Source organism: Trachurus trachurus (assembly GCF_905171665.1).
Source record: "Trachurus trachurus genome assembly, chromosome: 13".
NCBI lineage: Eukaryota > Metazoa > Chordata > Actinopteri > Carangiformes > Carangidae > Trachurus > Trachurus trachurus.
Window position 1 is genome coordinate 2,538,847 of NC_139892.1, and position 25,189 is coordinate 2,564,035.

At 52.9% G+C, this 25,189-nt stretch overlaps 1 long non-coding RNA gene across 1 annotated transcript in view; it reads left to right on the plus strand.

Moving 5' to 3' along the window:
• LOC310995302 overlaps positions 1-24,851 on the plus strand; it is a 119,598-nt gene extending 94,747 nt beyond the window's left edge. Inside the window, exon 5 of the long non-coding RNA XR_014595823.1 lies at positions 24,759-24,851. This is a non-coding gene — a long non-coding RNA (uncharacterized lncRNA). The remainder of the gene's footprint in view (positions 1-24,758) is intronic.
• The last annotated feature ends 338 nt before the right edge of the window (positions 24,852-25,189 follow it).

The following is a 25,189-nucleotide window of genomic DNA, read 5'->3' on the forward strand; positions in this document are numbered from 1 at the left end:
TAGGTACATCTCAGCGGCGCGTACACGATCGGCAACTGCCGGAGTCCGGTTGACCGCAGCGCAAAAGTGTAGCGCGAGGGGTTGGACTATCGAATCCGTCAGCGAGCCTAGGTTCGACGCATACCTTTTCACCTTGGCGGTAACGGGCTCGCGCCTGTGCACGTAGAAATATCCCGGTGCCTGCTGAAAGGAGCGAGGCCGCTCCGATCCGAACGAGAAAGGCTCAAGGTCACATGGCATGGCAACGCGTATTACACCGTAGTTCACGTGAACTATCATTTTAATGCCGATTTTGTTGTCCAGTCCCAAGATGCCAAAGATTGCAACCGGGTACCCCGTACCTCCGGGGGGCCAGCCGTTCACTGCATACTGTCCCAACTCCATGCACGAAGCTGAGCCCCTGATGCACTCCACGGCCTTTGACACTAGGTGCGCGCGATCAACGATTAGGTCAAGCCCCTGTGGGTTACGTGGAGGAGAAGGAAATGTGGTCCGGTTCTTCCCGGTGCCCTTATCGTATAGCCAATCTTTTTCCTGTCTCGTCAGCGCGTGCGTGCCGAGCGCTCGATGCGGGTACAATACGCTCTGAATGAAAGACTCCCTAGACTCTCCGCTGATCATTTGTAAAGTCACGTGTACCCTAGCGCGATGGCCAGCCTGGCTTATGTGGCGGGAGCAACTGTGGGGGTGAGTCTCGTGCTGTTGATCGTGTGCGATGAGGGGCAACCTCAGCCACTTACTCTGTGCAACTGTAGATGGTGAGTGTACCCAAATCCTCGCTGCTTTTCGACCCACGAACGCAACCATGCCCTTGTAATTCAAATCGATGACTTGGGTACCGTTGTGTACAAACTTGACAGCCTCAATTTTGGGCTGGACTATGAGTTCGCTAACGGCTAACGGAGCGCCTACATTCATGTCCGAGGACAACCCGAGTCTCAGGTTTGGTATACCGGGAACCGGTGCGAAACTTTTCACCACGGGGGTACCCTCGGCCACGCTTTGGAAAAACATACCCCCTTCCAGTTTGAAGATACCATCCACGTGAGCGATGGAGTATCCTCGGTCTCGGTCCGTGGAATTCCTAACGTAGCGATAGCGTAGGGTCCGGACGCTTTCGGAAGCAGAGTTGACGATACGGGAAAGCTCTAATAAGGTCGGGGAGCCTTTTGCGTTACCAAAGGTGTAGTCTAGGTACCCCAACGAGTATCTACACACTCCCCATTTGGCCATATCCGAGATGATCGCAGACAGCTCGTGCATAGAGTAGTGAACCCTCCCGTGATCCGAGCCGCGGCTGGGCTCGCCTCTCGCGTGTCTGTTGAGCAAAGTGAGCGGCTTGCAGCCGTCTGTACGAACGTAATCGGCCGAGGGAACAGACACGACTATGCCCGCGCGGTTGTTGGATCTCTTGCATAGTTCCTCAAAGAGCAAAAGTCCCGTTCTCTCGGGGTAGCGCTCGTCGCGGGACAGCTTGACCGAATACGGATCATCGGACACGGGGTCTCCGAGGCTCCAACGGCCCGGTCTTACTAGCAGGCAGCCCATCTCTCTCTCGGGGAAAACGGACAAGGTGTCCAGGTTGAGAAATGCGCCGTGTGAGGATACGAGCAGCCCTACCTCCCGCAAAACGGTCTCGGCCTGCCGCTGCTCACGCGTCAGAGGACCTAATTGTGTGCCACTGTCCCAGCCAGGAGTATAACCTAACGAGGGCAACACATCCCCGTGGCTGTTCCTAATGGTTAGTGACTGCACGCTATCCGAGCATACTATTATGAGCGCGTCTTCATCCGAGCATACCACGCAGTTGCGGGTGGGCGGCGGAGCGTCACGACACTCGGGGTTGGCATCGTTGACATCTCGTCGGTATAGTAGATTCTTGTTCCGGTCGAATATAGCTGTGAGCTTGGTGCAGTTGTGCTTGTCAACACACGTGAAATATTTGTACTCTGTTTTGTCACCTCTTCTCGAGACGACCTCTGCCAGCATGTCCGCCGACAGCCCGGGGATCAACTCTACCTTTGGCCCGTACATGCTGCTTAGCGCAGCAAAGACATCAGACCCGATGGTCTCGATGTTCACATCGATGACTACCACTCGGGGAGTATGCGTGTTCTGAGTGGACCCGAAAGCCAATATCCAGTTGAGTGCAGCGACCAGCTCCTCCTGTGAAGGGTCGGTTTGGCTAGAGTGTACGATTCTCAGCTTTACGCCGGTCTTGACACCCCAGCCCTGCCGGATTACGGTTTCCAGGGTACGTTTTGCTGCCAGCGGTACGTGTATGTCCGAGGAGTTCCCACTAAGACCACCCCCGAGCTTTTTGACCAGGATATCGAATTCCACGAGCACAACGTCACATCGCTTAACGTCCAGCGGTGCAGACGGGGAATCCTCCATCGGTCGAGGCGATCGCTTGAAAACGTCCATAGTTACGAGACAAAAATGCTCGGTTTTGGGTGGGACTGAGCCATAGACTACCCGGCCCGGGGTTTTGTTTGAGGTTTCTGGTGGGCCGCGTGTAATTTCCAGTGTCCAGTCGTTATCGCTGCCCTCGAGTCCTTTGAACACATGTCTAAATGGACTCGAGGTGCATGTTGGAGAACACGGTCCGTTCGGGTCGACGTAATTTAGCAGAGCGCGCGTGCAATTGCAGCCTGGGTGCAGCTTAGGTTTCCACATGCACTCGACCGTGAGAACCTTGTGATATGTTATCAAACGCCGGCTTTGCCGGTCGAAAACCACGATGTGTGCTTCCACAGAGTCGAACAGATGACACTGGAAGCTTTTCACCACGAGTGAGATATCCAGCATGTACACAAAGAAGCCCAGTGTGTCATTCCTGGTCCAGCTCAGCCCTCTTGTGAGGTTGAATCGCGCGTGCGAAGACACAATGTCCGTCTTGTTGGCCGCCAACACAGGCCATATATCTCCTAGCCTGATTGTGAACCACCTCACCCGTTTGACAATGTACCTTTCGGATGTGCCGATGGGGACAGCGACTCTGGTCTGTACGATGAGTGTGTCCCGTTGCTCTACCCACCATGGATTGGGATGTAGGAACTGGATAGACGGAATGGGCTCCACATCGGTCCACGGTTTCACCACTGTATCGTACAGGTCCCTGGCAGTCGTGTAAAAGGACTTTCTATTCAGTGTGTGGTACAAAAATTCGGTTGGCGAGACCTTGTCTCGTAACATTTTTTCAAAGTTAAAAATACAGGATGTCATTTTTTGTTGATCATTGGTCATCTCTCTGCACAACTCTGTGACTTCAGAGACTGGTATGTTCCTCACCCAGCTTGTAGTCAGACTGCTCATCAAAGCGGCGAGGGGGGTTGACCGCACATGGCTAAGAAGTCCCACGCGCTTGTAGTCTTCAGGATATCCGCACACGGTGTTGTGCCATGTAGTGCCAGGTAGTATTACACGCTGACCCGGAGGACAATAGGATCTATGAGGTAGACAAGTCTCTAGACCTTTATACAGCCCCACAAAATAACCCTTGGGGCACACAGAGGCACATGCTCGTCGCATCAGGGACAAGGAAGGTTGCCCCAGAGGACATCGGTACGCACATATTCCAACTCTGTTGTCGGTGCACATAAGAAGAGCGTAGGGTGGGCCGTTGGCCGATGAGCAGTAATTAACATCGGGAAGACACTTGTCGAGATTCCGCCTGTCCCACAGAAACTCTGGTCTCGTGCTGTCTAAACACACGGGAAGCCACAGCAGTGTTAGATGTGTCACTAGGTACAAAATGGTGTGGACATCGCGCACAGGCATTGTCCGGTCAAATACTCATCTGCAACCACGGTACATGTATCTGTCGGACCTCATAGCTCTGTAAATGTAATGGAAATAAAACTGTGTATTGTACCAATCCATCTGGATGTGAATAGAAAAGTGAAAATAACCATATGGATGTTATTCACAAAAAGAGCACCAAGCACATAGGCTCCATATCCATATCTCTCTCTCTCTCTCTCTCTCTCTCTCTCTCTCTCTCTCTCTCTCTCTCTCTCTCTCTCTCTCTCTCTCTCTCTCTCTCTCTCTCTCTCTCTGTGTGTGTGCGTGTGTTGAAGGTGAGATTCTACAAGTTGTAGGAATCTTGGAATCGTGTCAGCGGTAAAATTTCGGAATTACTGTGCTGGTTTACACACCGGTGAGCCTGACATGAAGCATTGAAACTCAGACTCGCGTGTGTTGCAGGAACACACAAAATTTGCAACAACATCATCTTTATTGAATCTCACAGCAAATAGAATCACATAACTACAAAAAGTAGAATTTTAGGAATTGTAGGAGAATATTATGATAAATGAGTAAATCACAAAAATGAATACTGTATACGAAAACAAAGAATGAAAACCCCATAGTTGTTACTCATACTTAAGTGGACAGGTTTGATTTGTACATACTTTTTACATACAAACAATGCAGTTTGCCGCCCTCACCTACATTTTACCTTTGCAAAAGTTACTCGGTGTCTACTTTTGTGTAACATCCAGATGAAAACCTTTCTCCCGTCCCCTTTTTCTCGTTGTAACCAGTGATCCCCAGCGGTAACTCTTTATCAAGGGAGGAGGTCAGACCTGTTGCGAGTGTCACACTGTCTAGCGAGCACGATTCACTATTGTAACTCTGCGCGTGTGATAGTTCCCTCTCGGAAAGGTTGGTCAGATCTGACTGGAGAGTGTCTGACTCGATTGACAACAATTCACTTTCAAGGGAGGGGTACATATCCTCCAGGAGGGCAAAGACCTCTGTAGGACAGTGTGGGTCCACATCGTACATGGGTAGCGATTCATCGTTGCAACTTTGCGTCAGAGAGAGTTGTTGGGTGTCCCCTTCCGTGTTACAGCCTGATGACGGTTCCCAGTTGCCTGAGTAGGGGTGATCCTGCAGCGGGGCCACGTTGTCCGTCTGCGAGAGTTGGCCGTTGTGACTTTGCGTATGAGAGAATTGCCAGGTGTCTCCTGCCGCTCCCGGTCCCGATGACGGTTCCCAGTTGCCGGAGTAGGGGTGATCCTGCAGCGGGGCCACATTGTCCATCTGCGAGACTTGGCCGTTGTGACTTTGCGTATGAGAGAATTGCCAGGTGTCTCCTGCCGCTCCCGGTCCCGATGACGGTTCCCAGTTGCCGGAGTAGGGGTGATCCTGCAGCGGGGCCACATTGTCCGTCTGCGAGACTTGGCCGTTGTGACTTTGCGTATGAGAGAATTGCCAGGTGTCTCCTGCCGCTCCCGGTCCCGATGACGGTTCCCAGTTGCCGGAGTAGGGGTGATCCTGCAGCGGGGCCACATTGTCCGTCTGCGAGACTTGGCCGTTGTGACTTTGCGTATGAGAGAATTGCCAGGTGTCTCCTGCCGCTCCCGGTCCCGATGACGGTTCCCAGTTGCCGGAGTAGGGGCGATCCTGCTGCAGGGCCAGATTGTCCGTCTGCGAGACTTGACCGTTGTGACTTTGCGTATGAGAGAATTGCCAGGTGTCTCCTGCTGCTCCTCCACCAGGTTGCCGAGTGATCTGTGAATGGGACATCAGTAGGCGGCATTCCAATGGCCGGTTTCCAAATGTATCTATCCCGAGCACACGGTCCCAGATTTCATCCAAGATCGATATCCACTGGTATTGAGAGTAAGACTTTGGATTTCTCAGACTCCGGTACCACCCGTACGTATGACATTCCACGAGACCTAATGCCGTGATGATGGGGATGATGTGATTCATCTTGGTTTGCCGTATGTTCAGGTCCAAGGACAGATTATATATTCGAAAGGCTCCCTGGAATGTGCGCAGATGGCGGTAGGTAATGAACATTTTTTGTGCGAAAGACCCGAGAGGAAACACCGGAATCGTAGACCGCTCCCAGTTGCATCTATAGTCCCAGCCTTGTTTAACCAGAAGGCCGAGACCTTCCAGTCCGCCGAATGTATCGTATAGCATACGACTTTGCCATTTCGTCATGTTTACGAGCGAAGGTCTGAAGGTGTCACCCGAGAATGTCCTTAGCTTCGCGAGTATCACTAGGGTGACTCTCACCCTTTTGGAAAGTCCGAACGCTCCCTTCTGAAAGTACGAGGTATTAATCGCGTCATCTAGCTCTTTACCGAATTGGATAATTTGGGCTTTCCCATGGGTAGATGAACCAGACATCGCTGTCAGAGAGTAGGCTTGCACTTGCACTGCTTATCAGTCGAGTGGATCTGTGCTAGAAACATTTATACATCCCCAAGAAAGCAAACACAATACGTTGGACAAACACAGCTCAACACACACACACACACACACACACACACACACACACACACACACACACACACACACACACACACACACACACAACCATGGCCTATAAGAAGAGCCAACATGTTCACAACCCTTACTTTTGCCATAACTACAACCCAAAGGGTTTACCAAGATGGAGAATTTCCAGCGACTATGTGTTGCCGGCAAAGGTGTCTACGGAACTGTGTACAAAGTCAAGTGTAAGACCACCGGAGTGATTTTCGCCTTGAAATATCACGAAAAGGGCGTGACCGACGTTACCGTCAGGGAACTCTCCTGTCTTGCTGCACTGAGGAATCATTCTCATGTGATCGATGTGTACAATTGCTTCGTGGATGACGACGTTGTAGCCATGCTGATGCCCTACCTGCCCTACACGTTGCGTCAAGCAATTCACAACCATGGCTCTGTGAACTACATAGACCAAGGGCCGGTGATACGGTTGATCCCGTTGAATTTTGTGGCTCGTTTCTCTACCCAGGTCGCCAAAGCTCTTTCGTATATGCACAGCTTGAATATTGTGCACAGGGACCTCAGCCCGGTCAATGTGCTACTGACGGAGGATCTCGCAGTTAAGGTGGCTGACATGGGCCTCTCGAGACAAGCTTCCAAGTGGATGAGTCCGCATGTGGTGACACGGGCATATAGGGCCCCGGAAGTGTCTTTCGAACGTGGCAGTACACAATACACTTGCGCGATAGACATGTGGAGCTTGGGCGTCTTGATAGCGGACGCATTGGAGGGGCGGATGGTGTTCTCGTCACCACGTATTGTCGACTACGAAGAGGTGTCACCGTGGGAGCTGGCAAGGAGGACCCTATGTCCAAGAGGTCACCCCCTTGCATCATCTAGACCCATTGAGCCAGATACCATCATGCCCAATGTGATGGGGTGTCAGCTAGTGAAAAGGATCGCCCTCGGACTGTTGAACTTCTCCAGCGAGCAAAGACCTACGGCCAAGGAGCTGCTCACAGAAACTGAATGGATAAGTGCGGCTCACGTCAGTCAGGAGGATGAATCTGTGGTTAGAAAACATATTCGTCAGCAATGGCTTTAGAATATGACACAATGTTGGCAAGACTTCCAAGTGATATTGGAACAACACATATTGTAATGTAACTTTATTACAGTGTATTGTGTCAGTACTGTGTCAGTTCAACCGCATCTGTTGTTTTCTCACTGACCAGGGCATGCTTCATTCATCTAACTCGTACTTTGTACATTTGTGCTTGTTTGTTTTTTGTCACTGGCAGAATGTAAATGACTCCCTAGGTTGGTCCTGGTGATGTGTAGATGTTTTTGTGACATAAATAAAGCTGTACAGACACAGAATAATAGGTTGTATTTACTTTATTTGTAGTGTCATGATGGGTTACAATGGGAATACATGATTTGAAGGTCAAAGGTCATGGTCGAAAGTGTTTATTGTCATTTGCACAGTGGAAAGGTGAGTTTCCCTGACAATGAAAATCTTACTTTGCTGTCCACATCACAGAAAGCAAGCAATTAGAAAAGAAACTAGATATAAAAAAATAGACATTAAAAAGGGCTGATGACTTGTGTGTTTATTGGATGTGGTACACCTCGCAGCTATCCTCGGTTCACACTCACTCAGAGAATTACAAACGCAAATCCATACACAGCGCATCGAGTAACCACGGCGGTGCTTTATTCTTTTACATCTACACTCACAACGTATTGACACGGCACACAGGCACACACACACACACACACACACACACACACACACACACACACACACACACACACACACACACACACACACACACACAAGAACCAGAGTCTGCGATAAACAGTCTGGGAAAGAACATACAATAGCACCATCGATTCCCGCGATCAACTGCTCACAAAAACAGAACACCTTTCATTACACTCTTCTCTTCGAAACCGTGTCCACCGTGTCTCTGGAGTGAGTCCGTTTAACTGGTGGTCTATCCGTCACCGGCAGCCTCTGCTGCGGAATCGTTTGAACGCTTGGCTCTTGCACGTGACAGGTTGACATTCCTTTCCTCAGAGCGAGCGCCGCGTGTCCATCGGCCTCTCTCAGAGCCCTCAGCGTAGCCTTCAGTCCACTCGAGTGTCGGGGGCTTGCCGTGACCAACTCTCCTTTCACAGACATCATGGTCGCAGCATAGTCCCGTTTCAACATCTCGAGAGAAAACACACCGGCCCCGTGAACCTTGTTGAACACCTCAGCTGCATCCTTCCACTCCCAATCCTTTTCCAGCTCTGCTAAGGGACTGCGATCATCGCAGCTAGCTCGCAAATGTATGTTCTCCTGGTGATAGACTGTCCGCGTAGTGCAAAAAGTGCTCACGTTCTTCACGGGTACGCCAGAGTATTCCGCCGAGTATACGCTGAGTCTGGGACCGTGGAAGCTGCCTTTTGGGCCTAGTTTGGATTCCCTCAGGTGGCTGTCATCATAAGCCCCCTGGGGTGCGTTCTCGCGCAACGCCCTCGCGACAACTCCCCCGTAATACAAAGGGGCAGAGCACTGAAAAGTCTCACCTCCTCCCACCATGTGCTTGGTGAAACTGAGTTCTTTGAGGGGTTTGATACTCTCCGTGGCCTCCAGTATCAGAGAGCGCAGCGGGTCTTGGTTGAAGTCCAGGGTAAAGGTCAATCTCAGGGGCTGTGCGTGCTCCCCCTCGCAGTCTCCCTGTCCGCCACCGTCATTCCAACACTGCGCGAAAGCGTTGACCTGCTCAACGTCTTCGTTCTCATAAGCCGTGACCATGGCCGCTCCCAACTGCTCCCAAAAGCCAGAGTGAGAATTTGGCGCGTAGATGGCAAGCGTATCGTACACCGCCTCCAGCGGGACTGTGATAGAGGCCACTTTCTTTTGAAGACTCGAGTGACCTCTCCTCACGTGCGCAGCGTTGGGATTGACCGCGAGTCTGTAGCTGCACAACTTGTAGTGCCTCGCCTCAGACCTCCCGCTCCCGCGAGAGGGCACCTTGCACGTTGAGCACAGCCGCAGCATCTCGTGGGCCACCTCGTTGCCACCCGCGATCTCTTCTTCCGAGAAAAACATCGTGTCTATACCCGAAATGCTCAAGTCGCCATTTTTCAGAGTAGTCTTCAGCTTCTGCTTGGGGATCTGAGTCAGGATGTAGCCCATCACTTTGCAGGCAAAGCGAGCCTGCATGTCCACCGTCCGCGGACATATGTCTGGCAGACACGCTGCCGCACAGAGCTTGTAGACCGCGTTGGTCTCCAGGCAGATCTGCCCGAAGGATAGCGCGTTCAAAGCGTGCAGTCTGCTCCTGTTCAACTGCCTCATGTAAAGCCGCAGCTCGGTGTAATCCTTACGACTCGGGACCTCGGTCCACGGAGGGATCCATACGTCGAACACAAAATGACACGCCAGCTTCATGGCTTCGGCGAACACCAGCTGGTTTATGCAGAACGACACTCTGCGACCGACCACTCCGGTGCAGACAATATGGCTCGCGTGTAGCGCGGCGATGCAGGTGTCTCTCGCGGCGTCGAACCTCTCCCCGAACTGCATAATGTCAGACTCTGCGATCATGGTAGCCGACTGGATCAGGTTCTGTCGGTACAGGCACACCGTAGCTATACGGTCCATTTCGTATTCCTCCACCGTGTCAAGTATCTGCTTGGTGCTGCGTGTACGCGTTACACTTTGGGGGAATTCGGATTCCATGATCACGCAACGATCAGCCCACGCCTCGCTCATAAACCCCATGGTGTTCGCGTTCCACACGAAGCCGCAGTTGTGGACGGCCTGGTACTTGATGGTATCGACCTTGCCGCTGCTCAAGTCTCTGGTCACCACGTCGCTCTCGAGCACGCTGGTGTCCAGGAGGTTCTTGAACGTGTTGGGAATCACGTTCGATTCCCTGTCTGAGGCTTTGATGTTTTTCTCGTGGGTTATGTGCGCGTCGTCTATCATGACCACGCACGAGCTCCTGCTTTGCTTGTACTTGAAGGCTTGCGGAGTGAAAGACGTCAGCGTCTCTATGCAACCTCTCACTTTTTTGAACTGGTAGTTGAGCACGTTGTTTGCGTAGCTCTTACCCTCGCCGGGGCCCGTGATGTTGAACAGCATGACTCGTTCTATGGTGTATCTGGGAGCTGTGTTCGCGATAATGTAGTTGAACGTTGTCGACACCTGGAACAGTCTGCCCACCTGCAGACTGTCACAGAACAGGTACCGCACCAGCGCATGATCGTACACTTTCACGGGACTCAAAGCTCCGTGGTCCGCGTAGTCCGCGAGACCAGCCGGGGCGAGGTACAACGACTCGTGGACCTCGGGGACACTGTGACTGAGAGCCAGGCTCGAGTTGGTCATTCCGTTGCCCATCACCTCGCTCAGGCCGTCGTACAGCGACTCCTTCTCGCTCAAGGGGCGCTTGACCAGGATATTGAAGACCATGTCCGCTATGCTCTCAAACTGTCTGCGTCCTCTATGCTTGGATTTCATTTCTTTGCTGAGACGCTCCAGTTTACCCAGATGAGGGTACAGGTGCGCAAAGTAGTAGCTGTGGTCGTCTCTGCTCACCACGAACGGGTGTCGGTCGGACGTGTTGTAGAAACACGAGTACGCGGTCTGGCATTCCCCGCCGCACGCTCTTCTATCCAGCCCCACGCGGGCTCGCCGGCAGCAACACCGTCCGCTGTCCAAGAGGGCGGCCAGCTCTCGCGTCCTCCGCTTGCTCCTTATGTCACACAACACCTTGTCCAATTGTACCTTCATGATGGGCATGTGCCTGTGGATCAGGGACTTGAGAAACTGCTGGGGCTCTTCGGTGTCGATGAGCTTCTCCAGCGAGTACCTGAAGACCAACAGTCCTCGGGTGTCGACCTGTGGGCTGTTCGAGGAACCGCATAGGTCACTCGCGAAGGCATCCAGTTTCCTGACAAAACTCTTGTCCCCCCTGATGTCCATGTTGTATCCCGTTCGCACAACCGCGTGTCTCAGCCACTGAGTTTTTGTGAGTTTGGACACGAGCGAGCGGAACAGCGATTTCCCTTCCCCGCGACTGGTGGTGTCGGTCAGCCTGCCTATGGAATTCTGCAGACCCCTGAGATTCAGGTGCCTTATGGTGTCTGGTAAGAAGAGGGCCTGTTTCCCGGACTGGGTCGCTGGTATGTACAGGGAACCCTGTAGTTCCTTGACCTTCTTTTTGTCGAGCTTGTCCGCGTTCAGCGTATCGTTGCAGATATCCACCCAGTCGAACATGCTGGCCAGCTCGTCCTTTTTGTCTCGCATGAGTATCATAGCATTGTTGAGAGAAGATACTCTTTTCCTGACCAATTGTAGTCGCATGAACGCGTTGAACGCCTCCTCGAGTGTGTCACTCGCTTCTACAGCTTCCGCAACCGAGACCGCACGCTCGAAAGACCCGGTTCCTTCGTGACCTCTGAACACCTCCATGTCGACACTTGTGTTCAGGAGATTTAACATTTGGCTGCCGGAGACAAAGTCGTCGGCGTGACACGAGTACCCGTGGTCTGGGTTGCTAGAAGACGGTGTGTTCGTGTTACCGAGCTCGTCGTTGCTCATGTTGAGTACAAAACAGAACAGGCGACCGTGAGCGAAATCCTCTCGGATGGGAGGTGACATGCTGCAGAAATCGGGGTTCTCGAGAGTCACTTGAAGCATCTGTCCTTTGCAGCAATACGTGAGGTAAAGGAGCAATTGAAAGGTTGCTGCGTTTTCTTGCGAAAACGCGCGAAAAGACAACTCGTTTGTCACATTGTCTTGGAGCGTGTCACTATCGATCGCTATGAAGAACGCTGCCCTGTTTGAGGGCACCCTGATCTTTTGCACTGCAGCTGTATTCGCCTCTCTGTGTGGTAACACATAGGCATGTAGGGGGGTCGCATTCATGCCACTCTTAGCAGTGGTCGACATTGGTGGTTAGGGTGATCTGCAGTTTCGCCGCCTTAAGCTTTACCATTTGGGATTCATTGCTGTCAAAGAGATGTTTTCTTGAAACACAGTTCTACCCTTCGATGTGGGCAGGTTCTTATTGTTCAGACCCGACCGGTCTCGGTCGGAGGTTTGGTTCTAAATTGAATTTCACAGCCCTTCTGGAGTTCTGTGAACTCATTGATCGATGGCTGTTTCTTTCGTGTCTCTGTTTTTTTTTTTTTTTAACTTTGCGTGCGTTAGATAAATAAGCAAGCGCTCAAGAGTTTGCAGTCTTCCGCCGTTTCCCGCAGCCAGTGTGTCCCTGTGGATCATGAAGGAAGCGGTACCGCTCGGGGAGCTTTTCCCCGAGATTTACCCTCAGCGTAGGGCTGTCGATCTTGAGCTCGAACCGAACCTGGTCGGGGTGATGATCAAATCGGTGCTCTTTCACAGGCGCGAGGAGGCGCTCCTCTGCAGAGGATTGGTGCTGCGCGGCAGAGATGTAAGCATCTACACCAGTGTAAACATCAAGGTCACCGGTCTGGCCCCCGTTGTGGGCTACGACCTAGACTTGATTAGAGATCAGGATGGGGAGAAAGAGAGCTGGGATCTGGTACAGAACACTTGGTCAAGATACTTTGCTGCAGAGCCGGTACGCATCTGCGTTGTCCATGATGATGTCAAGCGAGAAGTGGACGCTCAGGTCTTCCCGCTTAGAAGTATATCCCTGGCCAAAAGGTACATTGAAACCGTGAGGGGGGCTCTAACGTTTGGGGACTTCTGTCCCAATATGGGCTACTACATCGCTCGCGATGGCAACACGCCCGCCCTGTGCTCCGGTGTTATGTTTGGCAAAGTGTATTTCATACCTGCGGAGAAGCTCAACTCGGTCGTTTCGGCTTCGGAGCTTATCTATGATCACGAGAGGTCCGAAGCTGAAGCTAAAGTGTTTGACAGTAAACACGTGACCCATTTCTACAAGGCCGCGTGTCTAGATATCGAGACAGTGTTCGACAAGGCGTACGGGGATGCCTCGCTGCGATGCAAGACCTTCGCCTACAGGTTCCCCTACTGCACCGAGGGCACAGTTGCCGAGATGACCGAGTACAGGAACAAGCTGGTATGTCGTCTAACTGCAGGAAGGCGGCAATTGTCGAAAGAGAGCAAGCGTGTGTCGATCCCAGCTCTGGCGCATGACATGCCAGGTCAGCAGCATGAGATCACCTGCGTGTCTCTCGTTATCCTGAACTCCCACGTGCCCAAGATTTCACCGGATCAGCACAGAAAGACACTGATTGTCATCTATAACAAGCGTAAGGTATCGGGCAACCTTCACCCTGAGGCGGACCATAAATTGGCCAAGGACGCCGGCGTGGACGATGTCAAAAGGATTTTGATTTACCCGTGCACCGGGGAATTGGCGCTGCTGGAGAAAATGATCCAGCTCCTGCGTAAGCATGAGATCGAACTGCTCTACGTGTACAACGCTGAATTCGATGTGCGCGTCATCCAGCAGCGAGTGCATTTCTACGCAGAGTCAAACTACAAGCATCTGCACGCGGCTACGGAGAGGCGATGTTCCTCGTTGTTGCGAGCCTGGCAAAGCCTCTTTGTCAACACGGGCCTGGCGACGGACGTGGCGCCTGTCTTTCAGTTCGAAAACGTACGTTATCTGGACATGCACAGAGAGATGCTCAAGGGTGTGGGCTCGGTGCTGCACAACGCATCCCTGACCGAGTACAAGCTCCAACTGATATCCAGGCACATAGAGGGGTTCAACAGAGAGAAGGCCAAGCTTGGCCACTTCAAGATGAACAGCTGCGGGATGAACATCATTGATTTGTACAGAATGGCGGAGACGAGAGAGATCAAGTTTTCCTGCACCAGCATGAAGCTGAATGACGTGGCGCCGTTTGTCATCGCGAAAGAAAGGGAGCTGCACGGGAAACCTCCGAAAGACGCGAGAAAGCTGCACAAGATGGCAGACGTGGGCTACTCTCAGATGGACGAGATGATCAAAACGGGGGGCAAGAGTCTCTTTGCCGTGCTCCTGTACAACCTGGTCGACTCGCAGCTGTGCGCCAGACTGGCCAGAGTTCTCAACCCGGTCTCGGCTCTTTTCCACAGATGTAGGACCACACTCAACATAGACGTGGTGGTACACGGGAGAGGGGATACCTTTGGCGGCTTTGTGCAAAGCGTGCACTCTGTGCAGCTCCCTCAGATGAAGTTGAAACTAGACACTCTCAGGGCAATGGCCGGACCCTTGGGTATGCTGCTGACCAGTCGATTGCGATGGGATCCCGGTGAAGGAGGCGAGGACAAGTGGAAAGGGGGGGCCGTGTGCGATCCCCTGACGGGGCTGCACTACTCTGGGCCCGGTATGGGACTGGAGCTGTCTTTCGACTTTTCAAGTATGTATCCCTCCATCATGTGTGCTCTCAACATCTCCCCCGAAACCACCATCCCGTGGCCTCCCACACACTTCCCCCACGACCTGTCCGGCTGGGTGTGTTACAACTGGGAAGCGGAAGGCTTCCAGTGTGCCACGCTCATTCTCAGGTACGAGCCCGAACGAGGTGAATTTGTTCGTGCCCCGGCCGTGTTCGCTTCGTCCGTGGAGTACTATCTCAACCGGAGAGCAGAATTCAAGAAAAGGTTGCTCACCAGCACTGGCATCAGCAAAGCCGAGCGCGCGTACTACAAGACGCAGGAGATCGAGTGCAAACTGCTGGCCAACTCCTTCTACGGAACGGCTCCCTACCCGTGCGGGCCTCTCACGTCCGGGCACGGTAGGCAACAGATTGCCGTGGTGAACAACTGCGTCTCTGACTTTTACCGCCACCGCTGCCCCGTCGTCTACGGAGACACTGACAGTGTCATGGTTTCTGTCGGCTACGGACCCGAGGACCCCCCGGAGAGCAACGGGCCCGATGTCCACCTTGCCGCGGACACACTGGCGCGCGGCCAGGAAACCCCCGAAACGCTACTCGGGGACTTTGCCCGTAGAGCCCGCGTGGCTATGGGGGACAAGTTTAAGCGGGCCAGTGAGCACGTGCCCGCTTTTCTGGACCATGTGCACGTAGCCTTGGTGGAGGACACTCTCAAGAGGATGTACGTGATAGGCAGAGGTAACACAGCCCAAGAGATTGTCAGAGACCCCGGGGGGAGAGTCACAGAGGAGGGGTACCCCGTGTACGTTGCCAGAGTCGTTGGGTCCGAAGAGCTGCTCGATGTGACCGGGCCCTTCGTGAAAGACAGGAGAGTGATGCTAGAGTACGAAAACAGTTGTTCCGTGTTCTGCCACATAGCCAAGAAGACCTACGTGGCTCTCACTCACACCCTCGACGATCGGGGCGGTCTATCCTCGGTCTCTGTGAAGGTGAGGGGGCTGTCGGCGTTCAAGAGTATGCGCTCGCCCTGTGACTCCGCGGTGACCGATACGTTCATCGCGTGCGTGATGAGGGGAGACTGCATCAAGCTGGAGAGGGACAGCGTGTCCTGTTTTTCCACATGTCCGTGGCATCAGCTTACGCCCGGAGACGTAATCCTGTACTTGGATCACGAGCCTGGAATCGACGACCAAGGCCGGTGGTTGGAGGTGGACCGAGCGGGCGCTTTTCTCCTCTCCCATAGAGTGGACGATGTTACGGTGTTGCAGCTGGACTCGGGTTTTTCTGCGGTGTCCACGAGACTCGTGCCGCTGAGGGGATGCGAGTCGGGGACAAGAGATGCCTTTGCGGTGAGAACGCTGTACAAGGGAGGGAAATACTGCATGAATCACATGTTCTCTCACTCTGAGGCGATACTGCGAGACCTGCTGGCCTGCAGAGCGTCTGAACTGATCGCGTCAAAGGTGGGCACAGGCTTCTTCGCTTGGAGCAGTCTCATCAAGTCCTCAAAAAACAAGCATTTCAGTCAGCAGACGCTGGAGCGACTGAAAGTCAGCAACTCTAGCGTGAAAACCAGCTATGTGGAAATTGTAAAGACGTGGCTACAGGACATAACGGGGCTCTCCGTTAAGCCGGTCGAGTGCTACGAGTACCAAAAGTGTAACCCTTGCGAAGCCGCTTTTTACAGATATCCGTTGAACCTGCAGGCGAACACTGGGTGCGTCAAAGCCATGTTCGGCGGCTCGCTCATGTGCGAGATTCGCGGCCCCGGATCCAACACCGGTGAAGGTGACTCGGAGAAATGTGACAAAGGGGAACGGGAGACGGAAATTGATCCCGTTGCTGTGGAAGATCAACTCATCCCTCACCCGTATCAACCGTTCAATAAGTGCTTCGCCAACTCCAGGATCCTGACGGCTCACCGCGCAGACAGCGGCTTGACTAACCGCTCGGGGAAGCTGCTCGCTCACTGCATCGTTGACTACTGTCTACCTCGCTACATGTACAGCAGGGCTCTGGGGCCACGCAGCCTGGATGACTGCAAGCGTCACCTGATCACCACCATCACCTCGATCAGACAGAGGTTGCAAAGGGCAACCACGGCTTTCACCTGCCTCATGAACAACTGCCCCGAGCACATGATCCCGGCTAGCGACACTCACGATTTGGACATGCTCAAGACAAACAGGGAGACCGTGACTCGTCTACCCGGTGAGAAACTGCGGACCTGTGTCAAGGTCATTTCCGATGACATGTCACTGGAACCGCTCCTCGTATACAGGAACCTGAGCGCCGCACTCGGGGAGAAGCTGACCGAAGCACTAAGGGAAAGCATAGTGTCGGTGGGAGATGATGTAGCTACTCTCCCCTGTTCAAGCACCCACATTTCACTTTCAGTGCCCGCGGTCTTGTTGACAGATGCGGGAATCGCGTCCTCGACCGGTAGACTTTGTATCACGAGAAACGAGCTATGTCAGAGGACACTAGTCGACCTGGCCGGGCTCCTGTACCAGACTGTCATCATGTTACAGATACAGTCTCCCGAGGCCTTCCCCTCGCCCGCAGTTATGTATCCGGAATCTGTCCTTTGTATCATGCCCTACTCTTGTGCAGACGAGAACCTCGTGCGAATGTGGATCAAGGCATTCAAGGAGACTAGGTGGCTGAGACCCCTCCCGGTCAAGCTTGGCAAAAGGGCCCGTGGGTTCACCGAAAGCAGAGAGGTTGCTTATCATTGTGCGGGCTGTAAGAACTTTTACAGAGACCTATTTGCCAACCGCGTACCGGGTCACAAGCTCATCCAGTATGTCTACGATGAGCACAACACGCGAAAGATTGGCCAGTGTGTCAAGGAAAGACGGTGGCTATCGTGATTCCAACCTTTGCGGCAGTTTTCCTCCATATAGTTCAAGTAATAAGAACAACAACAAAACACAGTTTTTGATATATATTTATTTATATGTGTACATATAGATATATATCTATATCTATATATACACATATAAATATATAAACACAAGTCACTTAGACCTGACCAATTGCTCGTAAACCGGACCTGAGCTCGCCTAGAAATGTCGTTCAGTCAGAGAGAGTGCATTTTCTCCCACACCATCACCAGGGCCAGTGAGCCCAATCAGCCTGAGATGTTCAACATAGACTTGAAAAGTCTCATTCCAGCAGGCAACTCTACCACTCTATTCGTGATAGACTCCATGAGCCTTGCGGCCTACAAGCAGGGAACGTTTCAAAAGATACCAGCCAAGTTCACCGTTTTGAATGACAACAACAAGCGGCTGCTGGCAAACGACCTGGACAAGCTGTCCTCCGAGTGGCAGGTTGACATCAACGGAGGGAGGAGCGTGAAGATAGCGGGCACCGACGCCATACCTTTCAAGCGCAGGCTGCCCGTGTACGAGGAGGAAAACAAACAGGCGCTTGTCAACGTTTTGGCCTTCATGATGTCAAACAGCCTTTGGGTGTCAGACAGAGCCAGGGGAGCTTTCGAGGTCTTCGAAAGCAGTAGCCGAGCGGACCTCAGATTCACCTGCGAGCTGTGTTCGCAAAGCGGCATTACTTGCAATGTGGCCAGACCCGGTGGACCTCCCTCATTCTCTTTCCCACTGTGCGAAGATGGCTTGGTGTGCATACCGTCCCATCAACCTTTGGCCGTCGAGGATTACCAGGCTCTGAGAAATGTTGTAGCTCTGTTACGATCGGCCTCCTTGGACGGTCTCGACATTTTAAACCAGGTCGTTAAAGAGATGGACACCCGGAACTTTCAGAACTTGGACCTGACAGCTTTTCCGCGCGGACCCACGCATAACGGCAGCATCGTCATCTCGCACGCAGTGATGAAATATATCACATCGCTCTACCAGACCATGATTGACTACGCGGACAACTTTGCCATTGTAGACGAAAAGAAGCCCCACATCAAAGTCTTAGTCGAGAGCCCCTCGGAGAACATAGGCGCAATCCACGGTTCTGTCACCCTGACCATAATCTACGGACGAACCCTCTATGAGATTTACAGTAAGGTCGGTGGAAGCACGAGTCACACTGAAGGGTGTGAGGAAGGGGAAGACCTGAACAGTCTAGCCAATTTCACACAGTTGAGCAATGAGGTGTTGATCAGGAGGACTCGGTTGAATTTTATGATCAACCATGAAATGTCCTTCCGGGATTGGTATAACTTCTACTATGACTGTCCTGAGTCAACCGTCAACTGATGTATAGTGTCACGTATGTGAAAGGAAAAACAAAATACTTCTGAAACGCATCTCTGCCTGTTTGGTTGTTCATTTTTTATTCTGTGTTGTGCTTTTTGTTCGAGTAGGGTCATGGGCTTTACACACACACACACACACACACACACACACACACACACACACACACACACACACACACACACACACACACACACACACACACACACACACTGGTATACCTTCTACTGTGACTATAACTAGCCAATGTGCAACTAATGTATTGTGTCATGTAATGTATGGACTCATGCATATGAATAAAAACAACATCTGAAGCATATCACAAGAGTGTTTTCATTTTTATTTGTTGAGTCGGGTCAAGACAGCACAAACGTAGACTACAAACACATAAAAACAACTATCACAGCCTACACTGTTGGTTCCTACGAGCCCCTGGGTTTTTACCATTTCATCATTTCACTGTCTTACAGTCAACACTCTGGTTGGCCTCCATTGAGTGAGAAGCCAGATTTGGTCAGGAAATGTGCCTTGTGAACCGTACAGATGTGCGACAGTAAATCTGGGAGTTCTGAGAAGCGTACACCTGACCCAAGTACAAACCCAGACCTATCAAAGGTTACCTTCAATCTCATTCCCGAGGAAGTCACAATCTCAAACAGATATCCCAGAGTGTCATCATCTGTACACTGAATCACTGCCGCTAGGTTGGCACAGGGCTTTTTCTTCATTTGTAGATGCTTTATTACTTCAAGAGGTTGGGATACATTGTGGTGAGTAATAAGTGAAGCTCCCCACCATGCGTGTTTCAGCAGTGCTATGGTGAAGCATATCTCTTCCACTACATGTGTCAGAGAGAAGCGAGGGGGGCTGGAGGGTATTGTGTTTGGTCTCGGGAGCAAGTTTGTGTAGGTTTCAGCAGCCAGCTGTCTGAAGATGTCAACGGGTCTCGAGAAGTCACCTTGCACCAAGTCACTGCACTTGTAACGTCCTTTACAGATAACCACAGGGAATGACAGCACGCGATCCTTGGTCTTGACTGTGACAGAGCACACTTCTCCAGGTGTGTCAGCAAAAGGCGCGGAAATCACAAGATCTCCAACACGACGTATCTTAGATGTATCCATGAACTCCCTGATCAACTCCTCCGAGACACATCCCCACCACCGCTCACCCAGCCAGCTCACAAATGATTCCCACGACTCCTTGATTTGTAACCAATAGAGTTTATGCACTGCAACCTCCTCACTGTACACTTCCTGTTCATCAAAATCCTCTTCTCCAAAATCAAATCTTTCGTCTTTCTCATCCTCTTCGTTCACATCGTCCTCTGTCTCAGTATCGCTGTAAACCCGGCAACGGGAGACAGCGCTGTTATGCTCACATTGAGTCTCACCGATGTGTTCAGAGTCAATCCGAAGTTCGTTCACATTTGCTCTGTGGGAGAGGTCTTCCCGTTTAGCTATGTCTTCTTCCTGGTGATGCCCCTGGTCACAGAGAGTTGACATTGGTGACTGTGAAGCCATGTCTAGATAAACACCGGGATAGTGAAAAGTGTGGGGTGAGACACATAAACGTTGGTAGTGCAACACACTCGCTACTCTCACAGGAGACATTTCTGAACCTGTTAATATATATATATATATATATACATATATATACATACGTACATATGTACATAAACACATGCATATAGATTTTGTTTTATTATTCTGTGACAGTGCTACCCTGTTGCTTTCCGGCCCGTGTACCTGCTTCCATGGTTGTGAACTGTTCATATTTGGATGTGGATTTTAAAAACGCCCCCCGTTTATTCAGGGTGCTATATCTCTTGTGATATGTGAAGCATTATCCCTCCTGTTGACCTAACATTGGGACATACAACCCCTGATCTTTAGGGTCAAACTGTCTTCCCTCTAGGTCAGAATTACCCAGCTATGACACAGGCCCGTGTGTGTGTGTGTGTGTGTGTGTGTGTGTGTGTGTGTGTGTGTGTGTGTGTGTGTGTGTGTGTGTGTGTGTGTGTGTGTGTGTGTGTGTGTGTGTGTGTGTGTGACCGTCTCTCTCTCTCTCTCTCTCTCTCTCTCTCTCTCTCTCCCTCTCTGTGTGTCTTTCTCTCTCTGTGTGAGACAGAAGACACATGCATGTCTCTAGGGTCAGAGTGTCCACCGTGTCCTCCCCCGGGTCATAGGTTCCACTTACTGCAGGGGACAGTGTGTCTGTGTGTGACCGTATCTCTCTCTCTCTCTCTCTCTCTCTCTCTCTCCCTCTCTGTGTGTCTTTCTCTCTCTGTGTGAGACAGAAGACACATGCATGTCTCTAGGGTCAGAGTGTCCACCGTGTCCTCCCCCGGGTCATAGGTTCCACTTACTGCAGGGGACAGTGTGTCTGTGTCTGTGTGTGTAAGATAGAGGACACCTGCACGTCTCTAGGGTCAGAGTGTCCACCGTGTCCTCCCCGGGGTCATAGGTTCCACTTACTGCAGGGGACAGTGTGTGTGTGTGTGTGTGTGTGACCGTATCTCTCTCTCTCTCTCTCTCTCTCTCTCTCTCTCTCTCTCTCTCTGTGTAAGACAGAAGACACATGCACGTCTCTAGGGTCAGAGTGTCCACTTTCTCCCGGCTGGGTCATACGTTCCACTTACTACTGGAGAGGACTGTGTGTGTGTGTGTGTGTGTTGTGTGTGTCTGGTGGTTTTCCCATCGAGGACAGAGGGCGGTGAAAGATAGAGATGACACAAAACACAAATACTTTCTCTTTTCAAATCAATGTTTTTATTTTATTTTTTATTTCATTCTTGGTTTATTCCTACATGGTAACACATCACTTATCATCACTATTGCCAGCAGAATCATCAGCCGTAGCCCTGAGGGTCAGTCAGTCAGTCAGTCAGTCAGTCAGTCAGGCAGGCAGGCAGGCAGGCAGGCAGGCAGGCAGGCAGGCAGGCAGGCAGGCAGGCACCCAGGCACCCAGGCAGGCAGTCAGTCAGTCAGTCCGCTTCAGCGCATAGGTCAGCCTGGGCAGCGCACGCCGGGCAGAAGGGAAGCGAGCAGCTTTTGCACACGTATTTCCTACAGCCACAGCACTTTGTGTGGGTTTTGCTGTCTTTTTTGGTAGGGCAAACCTGACACCTCTTCCTCTTACTCGCCGCGGTCGCGGTGGTTTGAGTACGTGCGGCCCCCGCTGCCGCCGCCGCCGCCGCCTCGTGGCGCTCCCGCTCGTGCTCCTCCTCCTCCTCCCTCCCTTCCTCCTCCTGGTGCTCCTCCCCTTGGTTCTCCTCCTCCTCCTCCTCCTCCTCCTCCCCCTCCCGGTGCCCCTCTCGTTCCCCCTGACCAGCAGCCGCGCGGGCTGCGCGCATATCGCGAGCTTGGACCGCGGCGGCCCGAACCTCTGTGACGAGAGCGGCCGAGGCTTGTGTGCGCGGCAGGCGCGTCCTCCTTTCGATCGACGGGGTGACGAGCGCCTTTCCCAGCCGCTCGAGGAACACTCTCCTCTTGTTGAGCTTCCCGGTCAGCCACTCGGGGTGGGTCTCTCGCCAGATCACGAAGGCGTTGTAGGTGGAGACGTCGATCATGTTGTAGAAGACGACCAGGGGCCAGCGGGCCGTCATCCTCCTGCAGCTGTAGGTGCCCACGACCTTGTCCAGGTTATCCACGCCTCCCTTGTTGCTGTTGTAGTCCAGCACGATGGTCGGCTTCCTGTCGCGGCGGGTTTCGCAGACCTCGTCCGCGGTGTGTTTGGTGCTCATGAGAACGACGTTCTTGTTTCTCTTGGACACGTAGGACACCAGCGCGGTGGTGGGCGTGAAGGCGAACCGGGACGAAAACACGCCGCGCGGCGGCCTCGAGGGCAGGACCAGCGCGGGCGGCAGCTCGGGTTTGTTCCTTCGCACCGTGCCGACCATGGTCAGGTTCCTGCTCAGCAGCCGCTGTCCCAGTTCGTAAGAGGTGAAGAAATTGTCGCAGGTCACGTTGCGATCCCTCAGTCCCTCGGTGAGTTGGAGCACCACCCGCATCCCCTGCTTCTTTTCTGGGCCCGGGCCCGTGCCCCTGCCTGGGCCTGCGCCTCTTCCTCTTCCTCTTTCTTCTTGTTCTTCTACTACTCCTGCTCCTCCTCCCTCTCCTCCTCCTCCTCCTCCTCCTCCTCCCTCTCCTCCTACTCCTCCCTCTCCTCCTCCTCCTCCTCCTCCCTCTCCTCCTCCTCCTCCTCCTCCTCCTCCTCCTCCTCCTCCTCGTTCCTCTCCCCCCGCTCCTACCCCTACCCCTCCCTCTCCTCTCCCAGGTTTCCCGGTGTAGACCTGCATCTTCCAAGCGTAGCTGCTTTTGGCGTCGCACGCTACCCAGGACTTGATGCCGTATTTGGCCGGCTTGTTGGGCATGTACTGGCGGAAGGGACAGCGGCCCCTGAACGAGACCAGCTGCTCGTCGACCGTGATCTCGGGCCCGGGCACGTACAGGCGCGGCAGTCGCTCGGCCCACGCGTCCCACACCTCCCTCACGGCCGCCAGTTTGTCCGTGGCCTTTCGCGCGGCCCTGGTCTCGCGGTCGTCGAACCGCACCAGTCTGGCGTAGCGGTGAAAGGTTTTGAGCGACATGGTGGCGCGGAACAGGGCCCTGCCGCTCTCCGCGTCCCACAGGCTGGCCGTGGCCTCGCCTCGGGACCTGTACACCCCGGCCAAGATCAGCAGGCCCACGAAAGCTCGCAGGCCCACCGGGTCCATGGGTTTCCAGCGCTCTCGTCCGTACCTGCGGACGCCCTCCCGGTTCGTGGCGTCCAAGATGATGTTCTCTATGTCGGGCGTCAGGAACAGGGCGAACGCGGAGGCCGGATCGCGGGCGTGCGCGCGCGCGTATTCGGTTGGACCCGAGGGTCCGGCCTCGGCGTTTCCCTCCGTCGCCGCGGCCGCCGTCGCAGCCGCCGCAGCCGCCACAGCAGCGCCCGCCTGTCGTTCTCTGTCTCTGTACGGTACGCACGACCATCGAATTTGACCGTGTTTTGACACAAAATTCTCTCGTTCCACTAGACCGCCTTGTCGGTCTCCTTGTCTCGGTCTTGGTCTTGGTCTTGGTCCCGGTCCCGGTCCTGGTCCCGGTCCTGGTCCTCCTCCTCCTCCTCCTCCTCCTCTTCCTCCTCCTGCTCCTGCTCCTTCACCCGCTTCTTCTCTTCCACCCACTTGTTGTCTTCCATCCGCTTCTTCTCCTCCGTCTCCTGCCACTTGTCCATCGTCTGTCCCCCCTATTTCCATTTCTCCATCTCTCCCGTCTTCTCCCGGGACTTGTGCCGGTGACAATCCGTCTTCTTCCTCTTCTTGTTCTTCTCTGACCTCCTCTTCCGGTCCCACCGGGTCCTGCTCTCCTTCCGATAATGTTGACACGTCGCTCTCTGGGTTACATTCCACCTGATCCTCCTCCTCGGACACGTCCTCTGGTTGCTCGGCATCGTATTCATCCTCGGGTAACGCAAACAGTTCTTTCAAATACCGGAAAGCGGTGCGACCCTCGTCCATAGCTGCCGCTGCTGCTGCTGCTGCTGCTGCTGCTGCTGCTGCTGCTGCTGCTGCTGCTGCCGCTGCTGCTGCTGCTGCTGCAACACATCACCTCTCCAAAGATCAAACACGTGAATAGGTGAATAGGAGGATAGGAGGGGAAATAATTTTTTTTTGTTTTGTTTTGTTTTGTTTCTTTGCTCGGTTGTACAGCACTGAACGCTGCCAGAATGTAGCTGGGTACGGCGCAACTGTTGAGTCGATGGACACATGTCGAGTCGAGCCTCTGTTTAGATAGAAACCTGAAGATGATGGTGATGATGATGGTGATGATGATGATGATGATGATGATAAAACTGTAACAATGAAAAACACTTTGTGACTTATTTTCTTCTTCTTCTTCTTCTTCTTCTTCTTCTTCTTCTTCTTCTTCTTCTTCTTCTTCTTCTTCTTCTCCTTTGTTTCAGTATGAACCCTGCCGGCACCTGCTGCATCCCTGTGTTGTGCTCCCCGGCCCCTCCGGTGCGTTCTCTCTCTCTCTCTCTCTCTCTCTCTCTGTCATACACACGTGCACGGATCCACCTCCTCTCACCGGTCCAGCAGTTTGCTCCCAGCGTTCCCAGCCTGCAGGGCTACAAGCCTCCGGAATTCCCCGAAGTCAGAGAGTGTGTGTGTGTGTGTGTGTGTGTGTGTGTGTGTGTGTGTGTGTACAGTAGACATGGGTGTTTTCCATATCGATCTAGGCTAAATGCGGGCTAATTGTGTATCTGTTGGGACCGTATGGTTTCTGTAGGCCAAGGGGAATGTGTCGGAAGAGAAATAAAGACCTTTTCCTAAAATGTGTTGTGTCTATTTGTTTTTCTTGGTGAATCCTTTTTTTTGTTCACACTCTGTCATC